Here is an 11,828-nt window from a genome sequence, read left to right as displayed (position 1 = left end):
AATTACTTTTTTTTATACACTTAGTATCATTAATTTCTATTATTATTAAGAAGAGTGTTAGGGGTTAGTAAATTTTGTAATTTGTAGCAATCAATTAGTTATTATTAGTGTTTTTAATAGTATGAGATTTTATCCAACAGTGTAAAATTACTCAATCTTCTTTGACTGATTAAATTAGTATGACATCAATCTAGTTCTTTAGATACTTTTCCACAATGACATTTTATTAGTAGTAGTTGTTTTTTTATTGAAGATAGGAAAACTCGAACCCGTGACTTTCTAGATGAGTATAGAAAGACTATATTATTTGAGTCATTGACTTATTTTTTTTTTAACTTTACTTTAAGTATAAAAAATAAATGTAATTTCAAATAAAGTTGTTTTAATCACCAGGAAAATTAAGGTTTTTTGTTTGTCAAAAAATAAGGTTATTTTAAAAAATACATGCATATCAAATATAAAAGATTCACTCATTATCAAATTTATCTTTTAAACCTTCTTTTGAAATGAGGTTTTAGGGAATAATTAGATGTTATTGTTAATTGCATTTTTTTTAAAACAGAAACAGGATTCTTCTTTTGGGTCACAAAAGTGGATCAGGATTTGGGGTTACCTTTGGACTCGGATTTCTAAACGGTCCTAGATAGCCCATTCCAAACCTTTGTTGTATCCTGTCTAAACAAAAGAAACTAAGAAAACATTTCTCAGGCAGTACTTTTGAGAATGATTTTATCCGATGACATGAGAGGGGTCCTTTTGCCCCGAGTCACATCTTTGATGTAAACTTCTGGGCTTTCAGCTCCTCTGTATACCCAAAAAAAAAAAAAAAATCAAAAAATGAAAAATAATGTCACTTTTACATCATTTTACGAATGGATAATTTATGATGTGAACGAAAAGTTTTATATCAAATAAAAATAATTAAAAATATTACGACAAATAAGTGGTCAAACGATGTCAAATTATAAAAAATAACTAAATATTAAATAGATATTTACTAATCAATTTTGGAAATCAAATTTTGATGTGTTTATTTCAAGTATGGTTTAAAAATAAAATATTTTTATTTTTAAAAATTTAATAATTTTACATCAAAGAGAATTTTTTCTAAATGATAAATATGTTTTAAAAAATAAAATTCTAAAAATCGATTTTTTTTCTTAATTCTTTGCGTGAATCTTGTAAATAGTTATACAAATATTTTTTTAAAACTTCATATCAAAATGCATAAGCTTTCTATTACATACAAAAGTGTTTTATCACTTATATATATTTTTTTATTTTTATCACTTTTTAAATTATTTAAAAATTTATTTATCGTTTGTATATTTTAAAACTACTTTGACAATTATATAAATTTTAAGACAAATTACATAAAAAAAAAACTAATTCACATTCAATTTTACATGAATCTCCTAAAAGAAAAAATGTTACATGCATGTGTTGAATCATAATTATATATAAATTGAATTCACTAAATTCGATTTAGTCAATCTAAGACTTTTTTATATAAATAAATATTAAAAATACTTTATTTTTCGATATACACACCGTTAGAAATGATTACCGAAATACGCATGACCAATCCTGGAGTATTCACGAATTGGATTTACACTCCAAATCAAGAGGGGAGGCCACAAAATGGTAATGACAAGAGCAGAAGCCATTTCTTGCTCGACGAACACAAAATGGTAGGTAGTCAAACTTGTGGCTGGCGCCAGCCAAACTTGAGGCAGCATATGCATTGATACAAGAGAAGCAAAATATGGAGTTGGTCACTGAACATCTTAAGATTTTGAGAGATAAGACAGCTCGACAACAGAAAACAATTGCGGAGAACAATAAAGAGTTGAGTGTCACTAAGGGTCACCTGGATGCAGCATCCAAGGAAATTGAACTATACAAGAAGCAAATATGCAAGTTACATGAGAATTATGAACAGATCATGAATGAGCACAGAGAAAGTGATGAAAAAAAAGGGTGCTTCGCCTTGTTACGAAAGACCAACAAGATGCACTAACACTTATTGAGGCTAAAGAAAGGGAGACAAGGAGGCAAATGGAATCAACCATTCATCTTGTTCATAAGTTGTCCTCAGAGGTTACTGCTTTTGACCCCACTTCGTGGCCTCCAGACACGACATGACCATTTCGTGGACGTCTCCTGCGCATTGGCCCCAATTTGCTGCTGCCGTCCTTGATGTCCCCCAATTCGCAGGCGCCAGCAGTGATGTGCGCCATTTCGTGTATGCCAGTTGCGCAATAGGTGTGCAGCTTTTCGACCTGCTGCTGCCAGTGCCATTTCGTAGTCTCCCCCTTTGATTTGGAGCGTAAACCCAATTTATGGGCGCCCCAAGATTGGCCATGTCAGTAACCATTTTAACGGTGTGTTTATCGGGAAATAAAATATTTTTAATATTTATTTATATAAAAAAAACCGCCAATCTAGTGTTAAATCAAATCAATTAGATTCGAACTACTAGGTTATATGTAAATCGGATCAAGTAGCTTCAATTTACTAGTGTGTGAAATTTAAATGGAACTATCCATAGTAAATCAAAACTAGATGCTTCGATTTAGGCCCATGGTTTATACCCCTAGTAATTCAAATTGATTGAATTCGAATTAGGCTCATAGTAAATCGAATTGACTGAATTTGATTTACATGCAGCGTATACTAGTGATGATTTGAATTTACTAACTTCGATTTAGTATATATATATATATACACCTATATAAATAATTCAAATTTACTTATTTCAAATTATATTTCACTAAATTCTCACCCCCAACGCTGAATCCAGAGAAAAGAGCCAAAAAGACCACAACATTCAAACTGCGAAAATGGAAGACGATTCGAATCGTATTTATCGGTTAGACGGCGTTGTCCATATTACTGGTTCCATCCATAAAGAGGTTAGTGATGAAATTTATTTTCTTTAAGAAATTAATAATTATTTGTGATATTAAGTTGCTTAAAATTTTATTATATGCGTTCTTAGAATTTTTAAACTACAAATGGTAGTTAGAATAATGATTTAGTAGTTTGTTTGAATTTTAAAAGTCTAAATGCAAGTTGGAAGAGTGATAAAGAATGGTTAGTTAAAGTAGTGATTAACTGGGTTAGAAGTTTTGTTGGAGTTCAACTTAATTTAATTTATGTTTCAAATGTTAGATTAACTAGGCAGTGAAGTTTAGCTAGGATTTAATTTAGTTTAATTTATCTAAATTTAATTTAATTCTTAAATATTAGATTAACGAGATACTAAAAGTTTAGTTAGAGTTTAATTTAATTTAATTTAATTTAGTTTAATTTTATAATTTACGTCTTAAATTTTAGATTACTTATGTACTGTTAGAATTTAATTTAATTTGGTTTAATATAACTTAATTTAATTCTTAAATTTTAGGTTATCTATATCTAGGGTTGAAATATCATTTACATTAAAATTTATTTTTAATAGAGTTATCCGCTTTAGGTAATTTTTGATATAGCTTGGATATGATTTTCTTGAAAATGGTCTGCATTACTTAATGGTCATTTAGTGAATTATTTTATTAATTATTATGGTTCTTAAAGAATTTTTTCATTGTTATGCAGCCCCATCGATGTATCACCAGCAGGAGAAGGCAGTAGGTATGCCCCTAGACGAGAAAATCATATTGTATCTGCAGATGGATGGCTTAGCCCATTTCGCGAGGCTCAACCACCACTGATTTAGGTTGGATGAGCCACTGGTCAATGCATTTGTCGAGCAATGGCGTTCTGAGACGCATACTTTCCACATTCAACAGTGGAGATGATAGTGGTGGAGATGAGGATGATGGTGAAACTGGTTGTGGTGGTGGAGATGGTGGAGGTAGAGATGATAATGGTGTTGGTGTTGGAGGTGGAGGTGCTGATGGAGGTGGAGATGGTAGAGGTATACATGGAGGTGGTGAAGGTGATGGTGGTGCTTTAGGGTTAGGGGATGGTGGAGGGTTTGCAGCTGACAGGGGGTTTGGTGATTATTTTGTTAGTGTCCTTAGTAGTGATAGGGCCCTGCATGAGAGTCAGACGTTCATGAGCCCAGGTGAGCTTCTTTCGGATTTGCTAGATAGTGATGACCTCGACAGTGAGTTCAGAGGATCACGCTTTTTGGAGAAAATTAACTTCATTATCCAGGAGGATGAGGCAGCCCGACATGGACCGCAGTTCGCCAGACACCAGACACACCTTGATATGGATCTAAACGAGCCTCGGTCAGGGCCTTTGGGCGAGACATTTGCATTGGGTGGCATTCTTCCATCGGCAGTTGCAGCAGCCCCACCCGAGCATGCTGGTCCTTCTAGGCCACCCGGACCTACCGGAGACGAGGATGATGTACCTCTCGCTCAGAAAGCACAGAGGATCAGGCGCCCATGCCGCTGCTTCATAGGGTCACATATATGTTATACATTATTATTTTATCATGTTATATAGTTGTTATTGTGGAGTTGTATTTAGTATTGCTTGTGTCAACTATGTTATCATGTTATACAATACTTGAATGAGTTTGGAAACTATATATTAAAGATGATCTTCATTGATGTCTGTTGAAATTTCACGGTAAAAAAAATGAAGGTAACACTTAAAAAAGAAAACACAACAATATTAATAACAACAGTTCGTCGGACAAGACAACAATAAAGACGACTATAAACACAAAAAAAAACAATAAAGACAACTATAAACATGGAAAAGACAACACAGAATGCAACAAATATTGCAAAACAACAAAAAAGTGTACTACAGTGGACATAAGAATAGGCAACACAACAAAGAAAACATTAAACATCGCTAGCTGCTCCAGAACCCCCGGATGACTCCTCCATGTGGACAACTCCGCAGAGTATGACCAAGCTATCTGTATAGACCATACCACTTTGGTCTATTTGGATCCACCTCATCCATTCTAGTACGAATTCTAGTGCTCCTCAAACCATCTTCAGATGCACATTTATTAATGGGATCATGAATAACTATTAAACCATCATATGGTGGCCAGAAGCCTTCTGGAATCGAAGGATTGGATCCCATCTTGTAGACATTAAATACCATGCTAAGGTGATATACCTCATGGACATAAGTGGCTCAACTCAGATGGGAATATGCACAGCAAGCGACTGCATGGCGACATGGGTAATGAAGTGTCTGAAAGTACCAGCAATTGCAAGTTCGATCTCTCAACGAAATTCTGTAAGTACCAAATGAGAAGTTATCTGTTAGAGTAGTCTCAGCCACTTAAACTCTGAATTATCCCTATCATATAGTGTCACCGTGAAACATCTCGACGCCTTTAAATTTTCCTCCATTGCCTTCTCCAGTGACTAACTAAATTGCTGACATGTCCCCAACTGTGCCTAAGCCTCTCTTCCCTTGCAAACAAAGAGCTCCGCCAATCTCCCATAAGTGGACTTCACTAAGGAATAAACTGGAAGGTTCCTGACACCTTTAAGTATCGAATTAACGTACTCAGAAATATTTGTAGTCATATGGCTAAATCTACGACCCTCATCTTAGTGCTGAGTCCACTTGTCATACTCTATCCTATTGGCCCAGTCACACATTGTCGGGTCTTCAATCCGGAGGATGTCAAACCAATAATCAAACACGACCTCAATCTTCGCATAAGTAGCATTGACTAGAAATCTCCTTACATCCTTTCCCTTGAAACTCAACGCGAAATTTGCAGCAACATTCCTAACACAAAATGCACGATAAGCAGCAGGCGAAACCCCTCCACTATCAGGTGCCTCCAAGGCGGCCTTAATACTATTGTGCCTAACTGATATCACGAGAATGTCCGGCTGAAAAGTCACGTGATTTCGCATTTTCACCCACCACAAGGGAAAAAGAAATAGGAATGATATTAGAATTCCTATCCTGAGTAATCGGCAACTAGCAAAGTTCTCCCTTACTCTCCGTACAAGTAGGTCCCATCAATGCTGACAAACAGCTTACAATACTTGAATACCTTGATGCACGATAGAAATAACCAAAAAAGTCGGTGGAAAAACACTAATGACCCATCAATCTGGCCTTCAACTCGCATAGGACTCGTGTTCAAATCTGTAATACTACCTGGCATCGTTATCTGCACACCTAATACCCATCTTGGCAACTCATTATAGGACTTCTCCTAATCCCCATATATCTGTGCGACTACCTTCTGCTTAACCAACCAAACCCTCATGTACTTAGATCTAAATCCAAAATGTGCCTCCATCGTATTCTGCAGTACCTTGATGGACACAGCCGTTTCAGCTCTGATCATAGGAAGGATGAAAGCAGATATCATGTTACACCCTAACTAACAAAATGTCACGCTTCCGGCTGCGCCACCCTGATAGCTCAAGTATTACGACGACTCTTATAATATTTAATACTAAAATATGAGTCTGTTTAAAAACTTAAACCAAATTTTTCAAAAACATACATTCATACTTACAATATAAATTACAATACTCACAGCAAATACATATATATGTATATACATATACATACATATTAATTTACAAGTATCTCATTAAAATCCTATCCCTCATACAAAACTTGCAAAGTTAAAGGTGAGGAAAACATAAATACTAAAATAATACAGAAATATTGTCTAACATAAAAGAAATAAGCTCTTTCAAACTTTGTCATCCATAACCTGAAAAAGAAAAGTCCTGTAGGGGAGTGAGAACATCATCCTCGAAAGGGTTCTCAATATAAGGTTGTAGAATTACTATAATAGGATACACGAGATAAAATTGTTACAGTGATTAATAACCGCCTTATGCATCTTTTCAAAAGCAAAGATTTACTAAAAAAACTGAAATCCTTTCTGAAAGAGGAAACTGTTCATTTCTCAAAAATTCAAAAGCCTTTCAAAAGGTTTATCTACGCTGAACCAGATTAGTTTTTCATACTTTTCTAAACCAGAAACATCAACCAGAGATGGCCTTCGGCCCGCCTCATGATCAACCACGGCTCTAGGCCCAAACAATCCAAACAACAACCAGTCACCACAATCCAACAGAATCCCAATCACAAACACAACTAGGACAGTTCAAGCACAAACAAACAATTACTTCAAATATAACAATTAACAGTTAACCACAATTAATCACAAAGGCAAACCAAGTACAATATGCACACCCAAATAACATCACATAAATTCATATAATGAATTCCTGTCCTAGTGGCTGATGATATCATCTGTCGGTTATTAAGCCAACCCGACAATCCATTTAAATCAAAACCACTTTCAGGTTCCTTCTTAAAACCAATTCCCTGACTTCTCCCAATATGTCAAAAACGTAATTATGCAATCAAAAGTCCAATTTCCTTTAAAATCATCACTAAAAGCTCCTCTGAACGAAATCCTTAAGTCTAACCAAAAGCAAAATTCCTTTTATATTAAAAATCAATATTAGAACATAATACTTTCCTCCAGTGATTCAAAATGGTAAAATAATTCTTTTCTAAATAAATTAAACTCAAGACATATAGTTTACTTAAATAAATTAAACTCGAAAACATAACTATTTTTTTGATAAATCAAATAATACAATTTCTCAAATTCAAACCTTTCTAAATAACTTTTCAAACAAAGTCTAAGATTTTTATAGAAACTTTGGCAATAGTAGCTCTTTTTCCTGGCAACCCCAATGGCGACAGCGGCGGCGCAATAGCTCGGCCACGACGTCTCCTTTAGCGATGACGGGTCAACAACAGTTTCTCGCAGCAGCAGCGAGTGCAGACGACGGCAACGCGGTGGCGAGCTCGCAGCAGCAACGCCCCCTGGTGGTCATCCCTCCAGCACAACTTCCATCCTCTCGGACGCATCACAGCGGTCACAGCCGGCGGCATCGGCTTCCTCTCGGCGTTGCTCTCTGCCTCCGCCTCCACGTCTCTCTCTCTCTCCTCTTTGCGAATAGTGGCGGCAACGACGTGGAGGATGGCAGCGAGTTGGGCGCAATGGTGGCGCGGCTGGACGGCATCGAGTGTGGCCCTTCCCCTTCGATTCCGAGCTCTCTCTTCTTCTTCTCCATCTCTGCGTTTCTTCTTTGTGTAGTATGTGTTTGATACGTTGAAGGAAGAAGGGAGGCTGCATCTGTTAAGGTTAGGAATTGGGGGGATTCGGGTTTCTTTTTTTTGTTTTTTTTTTTAAATTAGGGTTATGGTTAGGCTAGGGGTAGTTTAGGTAATTTTTAATAAAATTAGGGGATAATAGAGTAATTGAAAACAAAGTTCAATTCAACAAAATTACCTTTAAAGAAAATATTATTTGATCATAAATTACAAATTAATTTCAAGGAAATGCTCTAATTCAATAATTAGAGATAGTATAATTAATTTTCTTTATTCAAAAGAATTAAAGTATTAAATTATAAAATATCAATTATTTAAAATAAATCATAAAATCTTTATTACTTTACCATTACTAAACTTTATAATTTAAATATGAAAATTATCCAATAATTATGAAATTAGATAAAAATTGAAATTTAATTATCAACACTTGATTTAATTAGCCTTAACAAAATAATTTCTAAAATTAAAATCCTTATTGAATAAATAATTCAAAATTGACTCGTAATGAGATTTTCCAAAAGTTTTGGGTTTTATATTCCAGCCACATTATAAAAATTTTCGTCCCCGAAAGTTAAAGGTGCAAATAAGGTAATACATAGTCTTAGCACTTTACTTTTTAAATATCTTTTAGAAAAGTAAGAAACCTTAGCACATATTTATGTATAAAAGTTCAAATACTGGATAACCATAAGATTTAAATATAGCAGTAAAGTATGGCGTAAGGCAGAACGTACCAGATAGACTCGATGCAAAAGGTCATATGGTCTCAAAACTTTACAGAAACTTGAAGTAACAAGATAGGGTGCAAATCAAGATAGGCGTTCACAAAGCAAGTTAATGTGGTAAAAGGCTACAAGGCATGCTGGTATTTATACAGCGGACATAACGTTCGCTCATAGATCTCATACCTATTTCAGAACTTCAACTTTCTAACTCTATCAGTCACGTTACAACTCCACAACCGGCCACAAGTCTAACACCTGCAAACTCTTTCACAAGGAACAAAACTCCCACAACTTCTCATAACATTGTACACTTACCGCTTCACCCTTTCACGTTCATGAACAACATCCTAACGAGACTAGCGTTTCGCTTGCTACGCTTAACGGTCATACGTGACTCTAAAGCAACCCTCGACTTTATTCAGAAGGATACAAGACTTTTAAAAAAAAAGAGAATAGTCAACAATATAGTCTCCGCAAGAGTTTTTAAAGAACTGATGGACTACAAGTAACCAAGGATGTACAAGCAATAAAGGGTACTGGGAAGAAAATCACTTTTGTCAACCTCAAGAATAACACCCGAATCAAAGAAGTCCGATAGGGACGATGAAAGAAAAGGTAGTGCAGTAGTTCGAACAAAATCAAGCTGAGTTAAAGAAGCATATGATCTATAAAAGGAAAATGTCTAAATCTAAAACAAAACTTACAAGACTCAAAAGTAGGATTAAAAATACTTTCGAATGCGTTGCTCATAAGGAATGAAAAATTTTTCAAAAACTATCTCACGTTTTCAAGGAAAAGGCATGCAACAACCACTTTGTAAAAGAATAACAAAAGTATAAACGTGGCATTACTTTAATACAATTTCATGTTGAAGTAGATTATGTAGAGTTTTAAAACAAAGTGAATACGGGTTTGGCTAAGAGCTAAAATATTTCCTCAAATATTTTAGAAAGATAGTTAGGTACACAACTTAACCAAAGGTAGTTCATAAAACTCAGAAGAAAATCAAATGCTTGTTCAAAAATTCCCAAAGTTCATATTCAAACAAGCGTGTATAAAGATTATAGCAAGGACGAAAGGGAAAGTTAAACTCTATTTAGAAAAGAAAATCCGAGGTAGAAAATTTGCTTATAAGTTGGCAAAGGAAATAAGTAGTGCGTTACAAACGGACAGGTTTCTACTAAATAAGGAAACTTTTCAAAACTTCATTTAAAATAGCGCATGCCAACTTTAAAACAACTTCGTCAAAAATTAAAGAATGGTTTTGGTGCACGAAATTGTGATCTCAATGGCGCCAACAACTTGGTACACACAATTGTAATCTCAACTCTTTTTCACAACTTCGCATAACTAACCAGCAAGTGCAATGGGTCGTCCAAGTAATAAACCTTATGTGAGTAAGGGTCGATCCCATGGAGATTGTCGGCTTGAAGTAAGCTATGGTCATCTTGTAAATCTCAGTCAGGCGGATTCAAATGGTTATGGAGTTTTAATAATTAAAAGATAAATAAAACATAAAATAACGATAGAGATACTTATGTAATTCTACTTTCCAACGCAATTGAGAACGTGCCATTTGGGTTTCTATAGCTCCAAAAAATCCATTTCGAGTGCAGGAAGGTCAAAATCCATCAGCATCAGCAATCCTTTGTCAGCCTCTGAATCAGATTTTTGCTCAGGTCCCTCAATTTCAGCCAGAAAATACCTGAAATTACAGAAAAATACAAAAACTAATAGTAAAGTCCAGAAATGTGAATTTTGCTTAAAAACTAATAAAAATATACTAAAAAGTAGCTAGATCCTACTAAAAACTATATAAAAATAATGCCAAAAAGCGTATAAATTATCCGCTCATCACGACACCAAACTTAAATTATTGCTTGTTCCCAAGCAACTGAAAACAAAATAAGATAAAAAAAAGAATATACAATGAATCTCACAATATCAATGAAACTTAGTCCAAATTAGATGAGCGGGGCTAGTAGCTTTTTGCTTATGAACAATTTTGGCATCTCACTTTATCCTTTTAAATTCAGAATGATTGGCATCTATAGGAACTCAGAATTTTAGATAGTGTTATTGATTCTCCTAGTTCAGTATGTTGATTCTTGAACATAACTACTTAAAGAGTCTTGGTCGTGGCTCTAAGCACTTTGTTTTCCCGTATTACCACCGAATGCATAAATGCCACAGACACATAACTGGGTGAACCTTTTCAGATTGTGACTCAGCTTTGCTAAAGTCCCCAATTAGAGGTGTCCAGAGTTCTTAAGCACACTATTTTTGCTTTGGATCATGACTTTAACCACTCAGTCTCAAGCTTTTCACTTGGACCTTCATGACACAAGCATATGGTTAGGGACAACTTGATTTAGCCGTTTAGGCCTGGATTTTATTTTCCTTGGGCCCTCCTATCCATTAATGCTCAAAGCCTTGGATCCTTTTTACCCTTGCCTTTTGGTTTAAAGGGCTATTGGCTTTTTCTGCTTGCTTTTTCTTTTTCTTTCTTTTTCTCTTTTTTTTCGCCATTTTTTTTCGCAAGCTTTCTTATTCACTGCTTTTTCTTGCTTCAAGAATCAATTTCATGATTTTTCAGATCATCAATAACATTCTCTTTGTTCATCATTCTTTCAAGAGCCAACAATTTTAACATTCATAAACAACAAGATCAAAATTATGCATTGTTCAAGCATTCGTTCAGAAAACAAAAAGTATTGCCACCACATCAAAATAATTAAACTAATTTCAAGATAAAATTTGAAATCCAAGTACTTCTTGTTCTTTTGTAATTAGGCACATTTTTAATTTAAGAGAGGTGAAGGATTCATGGAGTTATTCATAGCTTTAAGACATAGACACTAGACACTAATGATCATGTAGTGAAGACACAAACACAGATAGCACATAAAGCATAATTTTCAAAAAACAGAAAAAAATAAGACAATGAGATTAAAAAACGGTTCCACCTTAGTGATGGCGGCTAGTTCTTCCTTTTGAAGATCC

The sequence above is a fragment of the Arachis duranensis genome, chromosome 3 (genome assembly GCF_000817695.3).
Source record: "Arachis duranensis cultivar V14167 chromosome 3, aradu.V14167.gnm2.J7QH, whole genome shotgun sequence".
Classification (NCBI taxonomy): domain Eukaryota; kingdom Viridiplantae; phylum Streptophyta; class Magnoliopsida; order Fabales; family Fabaceae; genus Arachis; species Arachis duranensis.
The sequence above is the reverse complement of the archived record's forward strand: the minus strand, read 5'-3'. Positions refer to the sequence as shown.